Genomic DNA, 16,949 nt, shown 5'->3' on the forward strand with positions numbered 1-16,949 from the left:
CAGAACCAGCTGTGTGATTAGAAGACTGGAACTTCATTCTCATTCTCTGATCCAGAACCTCAAGGGAGGAGAGAGGGACTAGAAGATTGACTTCTATCACCAATGGCCAAAGATTTAATCAATCATCCCTCTAAATAATGCCTCCATTAAGGATCTAAAGCTTCTCAACCCCACAAAGAGTGGGTTAAGAGAGCTTCTAGGTTGAGAAACAAGCAGAGGTGATGAAAGAATGACTCTCGGGGAGGTCAGGAAATTCTGCACCATCTCCCCACACATTGCCCTGTTCATCTCTCCCATCTGCCTGTTCCCGAGTTGTATCTTTCTTTAGTAAATCTGCAATCCAGAAAGTAAGACATATCTCTGAGTTCTGGGAGCCACTCTAGCTAATCAGATCTGAGGAGGAAGTCATGGGAACCTTTATTTATAGCCAGTTAGTTAGATGTACAGGTGAGAACCTGAATTTGCAACTGGCATCCTGAGTTGAAGGAGGGCACTGGAACCTCCGATCAGTAGTGGGTTGGTCAGAAGGACAGGTAGCACCTTGTCTTGCCACCTGCATCTGAAGTGTGTGTTGGTGGGGGTGGTGAGTGAGCAGTCCTGTAGGTCTGAACTCTTAACCTGTTGAATGTGATGCTATCTTCAAATAGATACTATCGGAATTGATTTAAATTCTCAGACACTCTACTGGTCTGGTAGTGTGGGAGAACCCACCTCCCAGGTTGGAGTTGATACTAGAACACTTAAGGTGTGTCCAAACAATATGATATCCTAGACACTTATTTTAAGAATGAATATAAAAGGCAAGTTAGTTAATATAGTAAGTTTGGGAGAAATTATATCTGGGTACAATCTTGTATCTAAATAGTTTTTGGTGTGGGAGAAGCTTTTAAAAATACAAGAACACTGGCTTCCATTTGAATATACAAATATTGATAATTATAGGTACCATGGTTCCAACAGAAGATAACTTAAAGATAAATTATATTTGAATTTGTATTTACTTAATATAAAAATGTACCTGGTTACTCTAAGTCTATGCCTTATTGAGCTCAAAAAACTGAATAATAAAAAAGAAAAATCTATCTGCTATACTAAATTAGCAGAGTTTCTACTTAATAAATAATCTACTCATAGATAATCAGTAGGCAATTTTATACATTATTTAGCACATCAGGAGATTTGAATATAGACTCTTAAAAAATCTAATATGTGCTCCATTAAAAGGCATAGCTTCAACTACATTGGGACTAAATTAGTGTAGTTTTTAGGGGGAAAACATAAGTATTCTATTAATTTCCTTTATGATTGTAAGTCCCTTGAATTTAAAACTCTGATAATTTCATCACAGGGAAAAAAACCAACTAGCAAGCATTAAAAGTTATTTAAATATAAAACTGAACATCCATATAAATAGAGTTTGGACTTCTGCATTTGTAGCAGATCAATTAGCATTAAATACAAACAATAATGTCTGATTTAGCCTTCTAAATACCATAAGCTATAAAATGTATTATTTGAATATACTGCTAGTTCTGAAGTTTTAAAAGGTTTATTAACATTTTATATTATTCACTGTGAACTAAAGTAGCAGGACCAATTGTTTATATGGAACAAAGTCCTTAAAGTGATTCATGTTCAGAGCGACTGCTTTAATATAGCACTAAAAAAACACAACACTCTAATATTCTGATGTTAATACTTCCTGAGGAATTTTTCCATAACATCTCAAAGCTTCACCTCATTAGACTTGAACCTCATGCGATGAATCTGGTTTTATTTCCAAGTTATCTTTCCTGTGTGACACAAAACTATTACACTGGGCACTGTTCCTTCATCTGTTTTATTTCACACTATTACTTGATTCCAAATTAGGATCATCTACAGTAGAAGCTTCTTGTGCAAATTATTGTTTGCTTGTTTTTTTCCCTGTCCACTTGTTAGCAATGAAGGAAATAAATTATGAACTTTCTTAAGAGCAGATATTAGCCAATAAGTGGCCAAAGCATAGCCTCTGCAGAAACTGGGTCAGTGAAAGAGTGACCAAGGGCAACATATGAATTTATAACAAGTACTATGTAGGCCTCACTTGAGTTCTGAGAGTTTTTTTTCCCCAATTTTGCAGAGTCTCAGGTCACTATCCTTCAAATCAATCATCTTTCAACTGCCTATCAATTATCTGAAAATAAACTTTCTATTTATTAAGGTCATACAGAATCCAAGGGCTCAGACCGAGACCCAAACCAAACCCAAACAAATCTGGGCTCCAATGCATCAAGTACTAAAATCCATCGAGTTACCTAAGAGTTTAGCTTCAGTTTCACTGTCTACAAAATGGGAATAAAATGGTACTTTCCTCATAAGATTATTGTAAAGGTTAAATATGATATTGCATGTAAAGCCCCATGCCTGGCATATAATAGGCATTCAATAAATTTATTTCAGTAAGTGCACATTATCAATGAATTTTTAAAAAAATTTTAGAGATCCTGCGTCACAAATCACAACTCTATTTTTTACTACAAATGCCTATGGTATTATGTACTTGGTTTGAAGGATGGCAAATATACATTAATTTGAATAGTATAGGCTACCAATACTTTTGCCAAAATAATAGTCATAAAATACATTGAAAACCAAAATAAAATGGATGTTGGATTATTTCCCTTTTTTATTAGCTAGTTATTGCTCCAGTACCACTGCCATAGTGACTAGTTAACCATATTCTCTATAGACATTTGGGGAGATGTGAACTAGGGGGAGAGGATCCAGATTGTTATTGCAGCCCCAACTCCATCTTATCAATACTTCACAGGTTTGAAAGGGTGCAGAGTGGCTCAGACAGCAAAGAATCTTGCCTGCAATGCAGGAGACCCAGGTTCTATCCCTGGGTCAGGAAGATCCCTTGGAGAAGGGAATGGCAACCCACTCCAATATTCTTGGAGTTGTGTCTTTTGGGATGGATGCACAGGACACAAACACAGTTCCCTGGGCTCTGTACCAACCCACCTACATGGTGGGCATAAGTGGCACTAATGCCATTTGTTGCTATATGCCTATGGCTCATTGGATCAGGGTGGACAATGACTTAAACTGCACCAACCAATAAAAACCACTCCTTTGGGAATTTCTCATTGGAGCTGACAGAGTTAAGTGTCTTGCTTCATCATTTGAATTAAAGAAATTGAGACTCAGACACTGAGAGCCTCCCTCATTTATAGAGCAAAGCAAAAGAAGCTTTCCAGGGAAGGAAGGAAAAAAGATGATGTGTAAGGAAGCAGAGAGGATGCTGCTCTTTGTTTCTGAGGTGTCCAGGTGTATTTCTTGCCACTCAAGGGGGACCAACAGCATTTCTTGCTTTGGTTTGGTAAAGCAACTCAGAGTCAGAATAACTTTATCTTTTTGCTTAATTTAAGTACGTTTTTGTTTGGCTTTATTAAATTAGACATAAACAATACAACTGTTTTTGTCATTTCCCTTTCTCCACTAATACACAAGGTTGACTACTTCTTTAAGGGGTTTTAATTTTTTCAGTCTCAGAGTAAATTATGCTTTGTGTCCACATAAAAAGTACAATGGTTGTTCTTTCAAAATAGAACAGAAAAAAATGTGAATATATTTATGTTTGTATATATGTGAGTGTGTGTGGTAGCCACAGTAGGGAAGGGTATAAAAAATAACACAAAATGCATTGAAATTTTTTACATTATTTTGTGGGTTTGTAGAACACATATCATAAGAGAAAATGATATAGGTAACCCACAAATTCACAGACTGTTTTCAATATGACATCACATTTATTGCAGAAGATTCTCACAGTGACCCTGGGAAGGAGGTTTATAAGACTAATGAGACATGAGGAAGGCACATGACTAATTCAAGATCACACACCAGGCAATTATTTCATTTTTTGATGTGACTACAGGATATACAACTTTGAAGGCTTAGTGTTTCTTTCCTTTCTTGTTTTTTCTGTATTTCCCAAAATGTACTCCATATTATATAAGTTCTTTGGGGTATTCTATGGTCCAGTAAATTTGGAAATGCTAAATAACCTCTCATAGAAATTGACATTATACATTCATATTATATGTAGTCCATAAAGAAGTGCATTCAATTCTGTTGACTCCAGTGTTTAATTAACACATTTTCCAAGGAATCATTTTAAAGCATTATTAAACTTATGTTACCAAAAGGAGTATTAATAAATTTAAGTCTTAACAGTTGATTAGGAAATGTTGACTAGTACATTGCATATTTTTCTGTGTATAACTCATATTTCTTTTGAATATATCTTCTTATTGCTAAAATACTAAAATATATTAAAGTATAAATACATAAAAATCAGTTAAAGTCCCATCAACCTGGGCAAATCACTATCAACATTTTATTGATGATACTATCATATGTTTCTATCCACATCTATGTGGTTTTGCATAAATCAGGTACCATCACAGGATAATTCCTCACAACTATCCCCACCTCTTCTGTCTTCCTCTAACTCCACCTGCAGCAAATACACCCCTAAGTAATCAGTGTTTTAAAATCTGATGTACATCCATCCATAATTGGATAGATGAGGAAAGAGAGAGAGGAAGAGGGGAAAGGGAGATGGTTTCTTGGCATGGATTATATTATGATAATGGAGTCATAGTATATACATTACATCACATCTTTCTTTTCACATTGTCCAATATAATGTGAGAATGCCTCCAAATTAAATGGTATAGAAAAGAAAAAGTTAAAAACATGGCTCAAATAAATTAATCCAGGAAAAAAATACAGGTTCAGGCATGGCTGGTTACAAGGACTCAATCAACATTTTTTCATCTCCCCCTTCATCTAGAACAATTTTTTTCCTAGACTTTTCCCTTGAGGGAGGCCAAAAAGCAAGCTCTGGTGATCCTAGGTCTCCTTCCCTAGTGTGAGCATTTTTATCCCAATATTCCCTACACTTTTTACTCTCTTTTACTGATTGAACTGATTTAGGTCAATAGTTTGTCCTTCATCAAATCCCCTGGGTTAGGGCTGTGCGAATCCCTAATAATCTTTTCCCTTTGAACTGGGCATTCCACTTTCCCCAACCTGAAGGACCGAAATGAAGATAGTGAGTGACTCCCCAGCTAAAACCTAAGAGAGACTGACCCCAATAACAAGGTAAATAAACACTGAGTGTCCAAAAATAACCAAGATTCTGTAAACATGCCAAAAGATAGAAGTCAAAACCTGAAAACATAATATTCCACTAAATACCAAGAAAATATATAGCATAATTATATTTCTTAATCTTGGAGAATTAACCTCAATATGGAATACTGGGATCAAATCAAGATACTTACCAAATTCTCTCCTGAATATCTTGGTCCGATGTCCTGTGGCTGAAGAGAACGGTCATTTCAGCTGGTTTAAGGTCGAGATGACTTTATTTGACATCTACAGAGGAAACAGAGAACCACATGGCAAGAAACAGGGCAGGTGTAGCTGACTCTCACATGAGAGCTGGAGTTTCTCCAGGAGGTGATCTAAGATTTCATAGTCTTTCTGTCTCTTCATATCTCTGCACATCCGCATCATTCTCTTCTCCCAGATTAACTTCTCTTTTCTAGGATTAAGGATGCTGGTAAAAATGGAGTTTCTATCCACCCCCCCCCCCTTTTTTCTCTATCTTGTGAAACTTGCCACTGGAACATTGTTTATTTCCTTTCTGATACTTCTCCCTGGAAATGCATTTTGCCAGTGCTTCTGAAATACAAAGATGCCACTCCAGCCCCTTTTCCATGTGGTCTTCCATTTAGAACATATTCCTCCATTTCTTCATGTTGCTGGACTCTCCCGGTTGGTTTTTGTGTATGAGATGAAGCAGCCACCTTTCAGGTCTAGAAAGAGAGGTGTCGCGCCAATGGCCCTTATCTTGCAGCCCGGCCCCGGCTAGTGGATGTCTCTCGGCTTTTTTGACCGGCCAGCAGCCTATTTTACTTTTTGGGCTCCCAGTGGGTGAGGCTGTGACCATACTTGTCAGCATCCTGATGGGGGCGGCGGGGGTCTCCGTGGGCACCTGACGGGGGCTGACAGGAAACTCAGCTTCAGGCGGCAGCTCTTCTACAAACGCATAGACACGGTCTTGTGTGGGCGGGAACAGAAGTCGCCAGAACCAGGCGTCGGGAGGTGTCTCCAGGGCAGTGACAAATACCGGGGCTCCGGACGAGTGTGGAAGCTCCCGTGTGTGGCTCCCGGGACAGCCGTGCGGGCGGAGGGGGTGCCAAGATGGCAGCGCAGCCTCTTCACGCGGGGATGCTGGATGTGAGAGCTTCCTCTCAGGCTGGAGCTTCTCACAAACAGGCCTCTTTCTCGGGGTGGGGGGGTGGGGGGAATAAAAAAGGAGGTGTGTTTCAGTCCTCAGTCTGGGCTCTGCCTGCCACAAACTGGGTCTCTGGTGGCTGCAGTCCCGTGAGGCTCCAGACTGTACACCCTGCCCAGAGCGGTGCATGGAGCACCGCAGCTGAGGGAGTGCAGAAAACAGCCTCGGGAAGTCTCTGGAAAGGATCACAGTTGCCCTCACCACGTGTCTAATTAGAAGCCGCCTGTCAGGCTGCACTATGGGGATGAAAATTAGGCCTCTTTCACAGAGAAGGACTCAGCTCCTGATCTGTCGCCTCCTGCCCTGCCCTGGAGGTAGCAGCTGTTGAAGAACTTTCTCTCGTGGGCGACAAGCCTGTGGGACCCCACTGGGTCACCAGAACAAGGAAAGTACATGGGTACCCTGGTGGCAGCTACGAAAATCTGGACAGGAGAGACCCTGACAGGGGCTGCTGTGGAAGGTTCCGAGCGGACGCTGAGGAGCCCCGCCTATGGCGGGTGGTGGGGGGGCGGGGTGAAGATGACACCGCCCACCCGCCCCCTCCGCAGGGCTGCCCAGCCAGCGGGACCTCGACGTGTGTCACATCAACACCTGCCTCTCAGGTTGACGCTCCGAAACAGCAAAGGAGCCTCTTTCCACACGACCTCTGGCACCCCTCAACCGCAGTTTGCACGGGGACCTGACGCGGCTAAGTCCAGGCTGTAGCCCTTTGCATGCCTTTCTCAGATCCGCATACCCTTGTGTGTCTCCTGGACACGGAACTCCGCGGATTTTCAAAACTGAATGTTTTAGAGCCTTGTCTCCCAGGTGTAGATCTTAAAAATTGGGGTGCTCGATGTGGAGTTCAAGGTCGAGTCCTCAGGAAGCTCTGGGTATAGAGTTTCCTCCTAACTGTGGGTCTTGGCACTGGGATGGCATTACTGGCCAGATGGTGCCCCAGCCTCTGCCACCTGCTTCCAGGAAAACTCCTCCATTTTGCCCCCATGTGATACATAGGAGTCGCTCCTCTGGCTCTTAGGGGTATTTGGTTGTTGCTGTTTTGTTTGTTTGTTTTTCAGGGGAAGTCATTCCATATGTAGCTGTAGACTTGGTGTCGTCTTAGGAGGAGTGGACTTCATGGTCCTCTGGCCTTGCCATCTTAAAGGGTCACAAGATCACCTCATCTCCATGTGATCTTGTGACTCCCCCATGGGCTCATGTAACTCACTGTGTTTCTTATTCCAAAGTCTTGACACAGAATTGGATTGGGGTATCCTGGGTCAGGTATGCTGTACCAGGGGATACATTTGGCTATAGCTGAGGAAACAGTTGGCATATGAGGGAAATCTGAGAGGAGGATGTGGCTGTGGGGGAAATGAGGGGTGCCGCAGGTGGGCTAGTGTCAGGGATATGAAAGCCCACAGTCCTTACACTTCATTTTAAGGCTTTGTGGTTCAGTTTACTGGTGCTGACAGCAGACTACCTAAATTTCAAGCCTAGGGCCATCTCCTATTTATGTGACTTGATTTCTTAATCTCATCTGCAAATTGGAATGTTCACTATAACATCATAGAGTTTCTATGAACCATAAAAAAGCTAATAGAGCTAAAACTCTTAAATTCCTGGTTGGAATGCAGAAGGCATTGAATAAATATTTATTCTTATTAAAATAGTACGTCCATAAGCTCTGTGGCCAAAGTGACAATTTCAGACAAAGTCTCAATTGATGCACTGAATGAAATACACAGTGGGAGCCAGGAAAACAGATCATACACAACTTCAAGTCTTGATAATCAAGAAAAAATGGAGACCAGTGACTAAAATTGACATTGAAGGCAAAATTCCCTGATTCCTTGTCTATGAGCCCCGCATTGAGCTAGCAGCTGTGACTTTTGCACTAGGACAACCAGCTCCAGCCTCCACAGGATTCATTGTATTCAAAACTCCTCTGCTCAGCTGTTGAAGCTTTTGCTTAATCAACTTTACATGGAGTGAAACTTGCCCCACTGAAAAGTTGTGGGTGGTTGAAGCCCAACATAGCATATCCTCATTAAGGCAGGGAGTAGAGGCAAGAAAGTCAATTACGGCAACCTGGAGCCCCCATGAAGGGGCTGCCATCAGGGGCTGCCAGCCACTCTTGCCTCAGGGCAGCAGATAATAACTTCACAATTGGCACTTGGACGACCAGCTAGGCTCAGCTTCTCCTTCAGAGTGCAGGCACATGAAAAGCAGTACCTTTCAGAATAACAGAAATGTCCTGAAAGCAGCAGGGAGATGGAGTATTTAATAGGTATGTTCTCCTGGTAGGTGAATGTCAAGGAGAATGGTCTTAGGGTGTTGATTAAGTGTTACCAAGACATGGACACAGAGGTGGCACAAGAGGCCCAAGCAAAACTCAGACATGGTTTCACAGCCAAGATGAGCTGGTGGGTTTTATAGGAATAAACTCTACTAGCTCAGAAGAGGTTCTATATTCTGAATGCACCACAGTTATGGCATAAAATCACAAAGAAAGTCAAGAAGAACTTATTAAATTCGTAGATAATATCCTTAGTTCAGGTAAAAGTTTAAAAGTCAGGCTCCACTTTCACTGACTCCCCCAGGACATTGGTAACAACCTATAATACTGATGGTATGGTTTGGAAAGGACTTTTCATCATATATGTACTGAGGTATAACTTTCCTTTTGAATATCACCCAACATGGAAGACGTCAACATTATCATGTAAATAAGATGTTGAGCACAGCACATGAAAAATAGTAAACATTCAAAAACAGTATTTTTCTCTCTCTGTGAAACATGCCCTTTGGAGTAAGAGTTCCTTATATTTTTTAACTTATATTTATTTGATGACCACATATATAATGTAACTGTGTGCCTGGTAATTTTCTCAGTGCTTTATATATAAAAATTCACTTAATCGTTACAGGACATTTTTCAGGTAGGGTCAATTATAAACCCTGCTTTAAAAGTGGAGAAACTAAGCTGTAGAGATGTTGTGTGTGTGTGTGAAAGTCGCTTAGTCATATCCAACTCATTGTGACCCCATGGACTGTCCATGGAATTCTTTAGGCCAGAATACTAGAGTGGGTAGCCTATCCCTTCTCCAGGGGATCTTCCCAACCCAAGTCTCCCGCATTGAAGTCAGATTCCTTACCAGCTGAGCCACAAGGGAAGCCCAAGAATACTTGGGTGGATAGCCTATCCCTTCTCCAGCTGATCTTCCCGACCCCGGAATCAAATTGGGGTCTCCTGCATTGCAGGCGGATTCTTTACCAACTGAGCTATTAGGGTAGAGATGTTAGGTGGCTAATAAATGGTGAAACCCGTCAGGATTTGAAGTCAAAATGCATGCTTCTAGTCACTAATACCATGGTCTCTGTTCTTTGAGAATAGAGAGGAGGTACATTTTACAGTTTTATCTGGGCTTGGAAAGTTCCTGACTCATAGGAGGCATCCAGTATATGCTTATTTAACATCAGGAAAAACAAGCAATACAGATTCCTCAGACCTTGCTACATACCTTTACCATATGCACTGAAACAATTCATATTCTCACTTAAGAACTTAAAACAGAAAGAGCTTTGTGAAAACAGTATTTTTTTGCCTGTCTGCTCCACCAGTCCAAGTAGAGATTAGAGAGCAAATGTAATCATGAAAATGGGTAGAGTTTTCATTCTATTTCTCAGCCCTAGAACCAAATATTCAGAAGTTCAACATTGGATCATCTTGTCCAATTCCCAGGCTGCTTTGACTCTCCGTTTGTTTTAGTTCCTGCTCCTGCCATGATGAGATAACAGATATCTATTAGGATGCTATCTTTCTTGAGCCTTTTGATTCCATCATCAGGTACAACTAATTTAGGACTCAACGTATATCACTGATGTTTGGCTACACCTTTCAGTCACCTTTTTCAATTTAGGTTGCATTCTCAGCTTCCTCTTTCAACCTAGTCAACTGGCCACATCAACTCCAGGTTTTATACTTCCTTAGCTCTTTTAGCCGGAGAAGGCAATGGCACCCCACTCCAGTACTCTTGCCTGGAAAATCCCATGGACGGAGGAGCCTGGTAGGCTGCAGTCCATGGGGTCACTAAGAGTCAGACACAACTGAGCAACTTCCCTTTCACTTTTCACTTTCATGCACTGGAGAAGGAAATGGCAACTCACTCCAGTGTTCTTGCCTGGAGAATCCGAGGGATGGGGGAGCCTGGTGGGCTGCCGTCTATGGAGTCGCACAGAGTTGGACATGACTGAAGCTACTTAGCAGCAGCAGCAGCAGTTTCTTTTAGCCCTTTCTCAGAAACTCTAGCCAGTTTTGTTATAATGCATAGATTTGAATTGAGTTATATGCCATCTATAAACAAATCAACTAATAACCACTTTTGTTTGATCCCCTTTGGAATATGGGAATCAAATTAACAGTCACTTTGGATCAGGAGAATCTGGTACTGATTGATTAGGCCAGGCTAAGTGCTCTGCTACTGCTGCTAAGTCACTTCAGTCATGTCTGACTCTGTGCGACCCCATAGGTGGCAGCCCACCAGGGTCCCCCATCCCTGGGATTCTCCAGGCAAGAACACTGGAGTGTGTTGCCATTTCCTTCTCCAGTGCATGGAAGTGAAAAATGAAAGTGAAGTCGCTCAATCGTGTCCGACTCTTAGCGACCCCATGGACTGCAGCCCACCAGGCTCCTCCACCCATGGAATTTTCCAAGCAAGAGTACTGGAGTGGGGTGCCATTGCCTTCTCCGGCTAAGTGCTCTACCTTTGGACCAAAGAAACTGATGAGTGACTCTACAAACAGGTGCTGTGCAGTTCAGGCATGATCTTTGTTCTTGAAGATGCAAACAACTTGCATTGTAGAAACTTAAGAACAATCTAAATGGATATTGGAGAATTAAAATATCTAATAGCTCTCACTTTTTTCTTCTCGTACACTCTCCCCATTTCACTGCTTAAAAGTTTCTCTTTCTAAGAACATTTCCATTTGGCTTTAAACTTGCCATTATTGGAAAATCTAAGTGCCATGGGCACGATCCTCATTCATCAAGTACAGGAACAGAGTGTTGTCATCTTAAAAAGAATTATCAGCCAAGGCTTATTCCCTGAACTACTTAGAAGCATCTCTTCTCTCTTTCCAAAACACCAGAATGAATCAATTTCCGACAAACATAAGTACATTTCTTTAGTTATTAGATTCATAGCTGAGGCTCTTGATGCATTTCTTGTTCCCACAGAAGGCAGGCATGCAAGGGCAATCCTTGGGCTTTGGGGGATGAGTTAAGAAGTCACTTTGGCACTTTTAAAATATTGGATTGGCCAAAAAGTTCTTTCAGTTTTCCCATCTAATTGCTATAAGCAAGTTTGAGTAGGAAAAAATATGTAATTTGTGAAAATGTGTATGATTTAAAGGATAATGATACAACAAACGCTTGTTACTCAGCTCTCAGTCCTTTGGAAGGCTCCTGTGTATTCCTCTTTTACTGCCTCCCTTTCCCTAGAGTACCCATGATTTTCATTATAATTTTACCACACATAGATCTCCATAACAATATACTGATTAATCTAGCAGGTATCAAATCTACTTAATAAAATGTTCACAATTATATTTTGCCATGACTTGTTTTTTGGCTTGTTGTGTCATTTCTGAGAATGATACATATTATTGTTTATAGCAGTCTTTCAATCATTTTTCTGATATATAGTACTTCATTGCATGATTAGCCAACCTTGATTTTTATAGTCTACTCTTGTTGGGTATCTGTTAATGATCTCACGTGTGTTTCCTGGTATAAGAGTACAACTGTTTTGTTAGGGACTATCCCAGATACTATTTGTCTGGGTCATAGGGCTTCCCCATCTTCAACTTTACTAAGTAATGCCAAGGTATTTGCCAGATTGGTTAAAACAATATACACAATATATTGGTTAAAACAATATATAGTTCAGTTCAGTTCAGTCGCTCAGTCGTGTCCAACTCTTTGTGACCCCATGAATTGCAGCACGCCAGGCCTCCCTGTCCATCACCAATTCCCAGAGTTTACCCAAACTCATGACCATTGAGTTGGTGATGCCATCCAACCATTTCATCCTCTGTTGCCCCCTTCTCTTCTTGCCTTCAATATTTCCCAACATCAGGATCTTTTCAAATGAGTCAGCTCTTCACAGCAGGTGGCCAAACTATTGGAGTTTCAGTTTCAACATCAGTCCTTCCAATGAACACCCAGGACTGACTTCCTTTAGGATGGACTGGTTGGACCTCCTTGAAGTCCAAGGGACTCTCAAGAGTCTTCTCCAACACCACAGTTCAAAAGCATCAATTCTTCTGCACTCAGCTTTCTTTATAGTCCAACTCTCACGTCCATACAAAACAATATATAACAATACACCAAATTGGTTATAACATATTGGTTAAACAGTAGTGTGTGTGTGTTTGAGTAGATCCACATCTATACCAACATTGATGCTGAAATGCTTTTCTTTTAATTACAGTTCATTTTATAACAATTGCAGATTTACAGAAAACGTGTGGAGCATTCCCAGTATTTCCCACACTGAGTTTCTTCTATTTGTAACTTTAGAAAAAGTTACATTTAATGAACCAATAATTGAAACATTTAATGAACCAATGATTGAAACATTACTATTAATGCAAGTCCATACTCTATTCAAATTTTTATAGTTTTTACCTAATATCTACTTTTTCTATTCCAAGAAACTCATTACTTTGCCATCTGCATTACATTTGTCAACTCTTCTTAAACTTTTCTTGGCTAGACAGTTTATCAGACTTTCTTTGTTTTTAGTGATCTTGACAGTTTGGGGGAAGGCATACTGTTCAGGTATTTTATAGACTGTCCCTTGATTGGGAATAGTCTGAGGTATATTCTCATGATTACAGTGGGACTGTGCATTATTGGGAAAAGACCACAGAGGTAAAGTGCCATTCTTATTACATCATATCAAGAGCGCATGCTGTCAACATCACTTCTCATTCTTGATGTTGACCTTGATCACCTGGCTCAGGTAGTGTTTGTCAGATTTCTGCACTTGAAAATTACCCTTTCCATATCATACTCTTGGAGGCATGTTGTAATTCCTTGAGGGTGATGTATCTACATAAATCATTTGGAATTTTTCTTCATGCAAAATCTATTTTATGCATTTACTTATTCATTCCAACATATGTGTGTGTGTGGTGTGTGTGTGGGTGTGTGTGTGCACGTGCCCACTCAGTTGTATCCAACTCTTTGTGACCCCATGAAGTGTGGCCAGCCAGGCTCCTCTGTCCATGGGATTTCCCAGGCAAGAATACTGGAGTGGGTTGCCATTTCCTACTCCAGGGGAACTTTCCAACCCAGGGATCAAACCTGCATCTCCTGAATCTCCTACAGTTGCAGGCAGATTCTTTACCTCTGAGCCATCTGGGAAGCCCCATGTATCAGTATAGACTTATCTATAATTATTTTAAACCTTAGTTATAATTTAATACTATTTAATTTATTTTTGTCGCTCAAATTGTTCCAGCTTTGGTTACCGGGAACTCTTTGAAAGACTTTAATTATGTCAATATAGGTGCATAATACATGATATCTCCTTAGGGTTTCAATTTACATTTTTGTAATTCTCTACTCTGAGAATACTTTTTCTATTGGTTTGTGTTTTTTTTCATTGATTTCTTTTATTATGCTGGATACTTTTTTTTAGTTATATGTGTTAGAGATATTAGATATTTTCTCCCAATTTTTGGCTTCTCTTGTATTTATGGACTCTACTGTCATACTACGTTCTTAGTATTAAAACAAATAGATACTTATCCTTCTCTTAATGGTTTAAAGCATTAAAATATTAGTTAAGAAACTCTTCATTGCCTAAGATCATAAAGATATTCTCCAAGATATTATTTTATAAACTGCCTTTCCCCTAGGTAAAATTGATTTTTGTACACAGTGTGAGGTAGGGATCCAATTTATGTTTTATTCTATACAGATAACTGATTGTCTCAGCACCATTTATTAAAGAGTAAATTATTCTGCCAATGATCTAACATTTTACAAATGTTATACATTGAGTTTCCACATTTGTGTGAGTCCTTGTCTAGGATCACATTCTATTCTATTCTTCAATTTTCTATTCCTTTTATTACTAAAGCTGTATTTATTTTTTTATTTTACTAAGACAGATCTTTCAAACTTGTCTTTAGATGTAACCTGGAGATTCTTTGTCATTTGCTTTAACATATGAAGTCTAGTATCTTTTTGTGAGGTTCCACAAAGATTAAAACAAAACAAAGAAAGTTGCTGCAATTGAATTGAGTCTATACATCAACTTGGAGGAAATTGATCTCTCTACAGTGTTAGGATGTTTACAATATTCCAACCCATGTAAATGGTTTACATTTCCATTCAGTTCAGTTCAGTTCAGTTGCTCAGTGTGTCCAACTCTTTGTGACCCCGTGAATTGCAGCATGCCAGGCCTCCCTGTCCATCACCAACTCCCGGAGTTCACTCAGACTCACATCCATCGAGTCAGTGATGCCATCCAGCCATCTCATCCTCTGTCGTCCCCTTCTCCTCCTGCCCCCAGTCCCTCCCAGCATCAGAGGCTTTTCCAATGAGTCAACTCTTCGCATGAGTTGGCCAAAGTACTGGAGTTTCTGCTTTACCATCATTCCTTCCAAAGAAATCCCAGGGCTGATCTCCTCCAGAATGGACTGGTTGGATCTCCTTGCAGTCCAAGGGATTCTCAAGAGTCTTCTCCAACACCACAGTTCAAAAGCATCAATTCTTCAGCGCTCAGCTTTCTTCACAGTCCAACTCTCACATCCATACATGACCACAGGAAAAACCATAGCCTTGACTAGACGGACCTTTGTTGGCAAAGTAATGTCCCTGCTTTTTAATACGCTATCTAGGTTGGTCATAACTTTTCTTCCAAGGAGTAAGCATCTTTTAATTTCATGGCTGCAGTCACCATCTGCAGTGATTTTGGAGCCCAAATAAATAAAGTCTGACACTGTTTCCACTGTTTCCCCATCTATTTGCCATGAAGTGATGGGACCAGATACCATGATCTTCGTTTTCTGAATGTTAAGTTTTAAGCCAACTTTTTCACTCTCCTCTTTCACCTTCATCAAGAGGCTTTTGAGTTCCTCTTCACTTTCTGCCATAAGGGTGGTGTCATTTCCATTGTTATCTTTAATACTTTTCAAAAAGATTATGATTTTCTCCATAATAATATAGTCTGTTTTTTTTTGAAATCAATGTATTCAGCATTTATTGAGACCATCATTCATAGAAGAAACTAAGTATATATTTGATAAAAAAGAAAAAAGAGAGGGAAACATGGCGAGAGACAGAAAGAAAGATAACCTTGTCTTCTAGGGTATTGCAAGCTAAATTCTGTTAAGTAGTTGGGAAATCCGTGAAAAGTTTTGGGGAATAAATAAATGTAAATATACCTGACTGCCTCAAGAAAAAGGAATCAGGGAGGAGCAAGACTGAAGGTAGTGAAATCTATTGAAAATAAAATCAAGTGTCAGGTGAAAGTGAAAGTGAAAGTGAAGTCGTGTCCGACTCTTTGTGACCCCGTGGACTGTAGTCTACCAGGCTCCTCCATCCATAGGATTCCCCAGGCAAGAGTACTGGAGTGGATTGCCATTTCCTTCTCCAGGGGATCTTCCCAACCCAGGGATCAAACCCGGGTCTCCCATGTTGGAGGCAGACGCTTTAACCTCTGAGCCACCAGGAAGTCATATGAACCATTTGTAAAAAGCCTGCAGTGTCAAACAGGGTAAAAAAGTGAAATATTTGCATACTTAAGATGCAAAAATAAAAGAGGGGTTCATTAAAAGAAATAATTTTAAGGACTATGTTTCAAAATAATTCTTTACAATTTATATCTGAAATTTAAATGTTAGAGCAAATGTCCACTCATAGATTTCAATTCTACTCTGAAACATCAAGGACTTTCATTCAATCATTGGGTACAACAATTTGAAAGACAAAGAAGTTCCTATGTGATCTGAGCAAGTTATTTTACCTCAAAGGATTATTTCTTCATTTTATATTAATTAAGAGTTTGATTTTGATCCCTGAAGGCCCCCCCCAATGATAAAGGGTTGTAATTATGTATTTCTAGGTACAAGAATAACCTGGGCATTGAAACCCAAAATTAACCTAATAGAAGCTACATGAAAATTTAGAGGATTTTCCCACACTCTTTGGAGAGGAGACATGGGTAAAAGGGATGGAAATTCCTAAAGATATGGGTGAGGATGGAGGAAAAAAAGTGATGTCCTATGTATAGATTCCTATCATTAATTTACTCATCATTTTCATAACATTTTCTACTTGTGGCCCAAGTAACATTATCCTTGCCCTAAGGTAGCAGTGTGGTTAGACCATTTTATGAATCCTGCTAAGGGGCAAAGTGAATGCCTGATTCATCTTTGAACTCCCTGTGTCTAGAATTGAATTTTGTACATAAGTGCCCAGAAGAGCTGATGTTTCAAAGAGAACAGTTCTGTCATTGCACTTGAAAGAGACAGTCACTGTAGACATGTGTGTAGTTGTTCTCTGGAGGTAAAGCAGTCCTGCCAAAGGCTACTTTGG

The sequence above is a fragment of the Bubalus bubalis genome, chromosome 21 (genome assembly GCF_019923935.1).
Source record: "Bubalus bubalis isolate 160015118507 breed Murrah chromosome 21, NDDB_SH_1, whole genome shotgun sequence".
Taxonomy (NCBI): domain Eukaryota; kingdom Metazoa; phylum Chordata; class Mammalia; order Artiodactyla; family Bovidae; genus Bubalus; species Bubalus bubalis.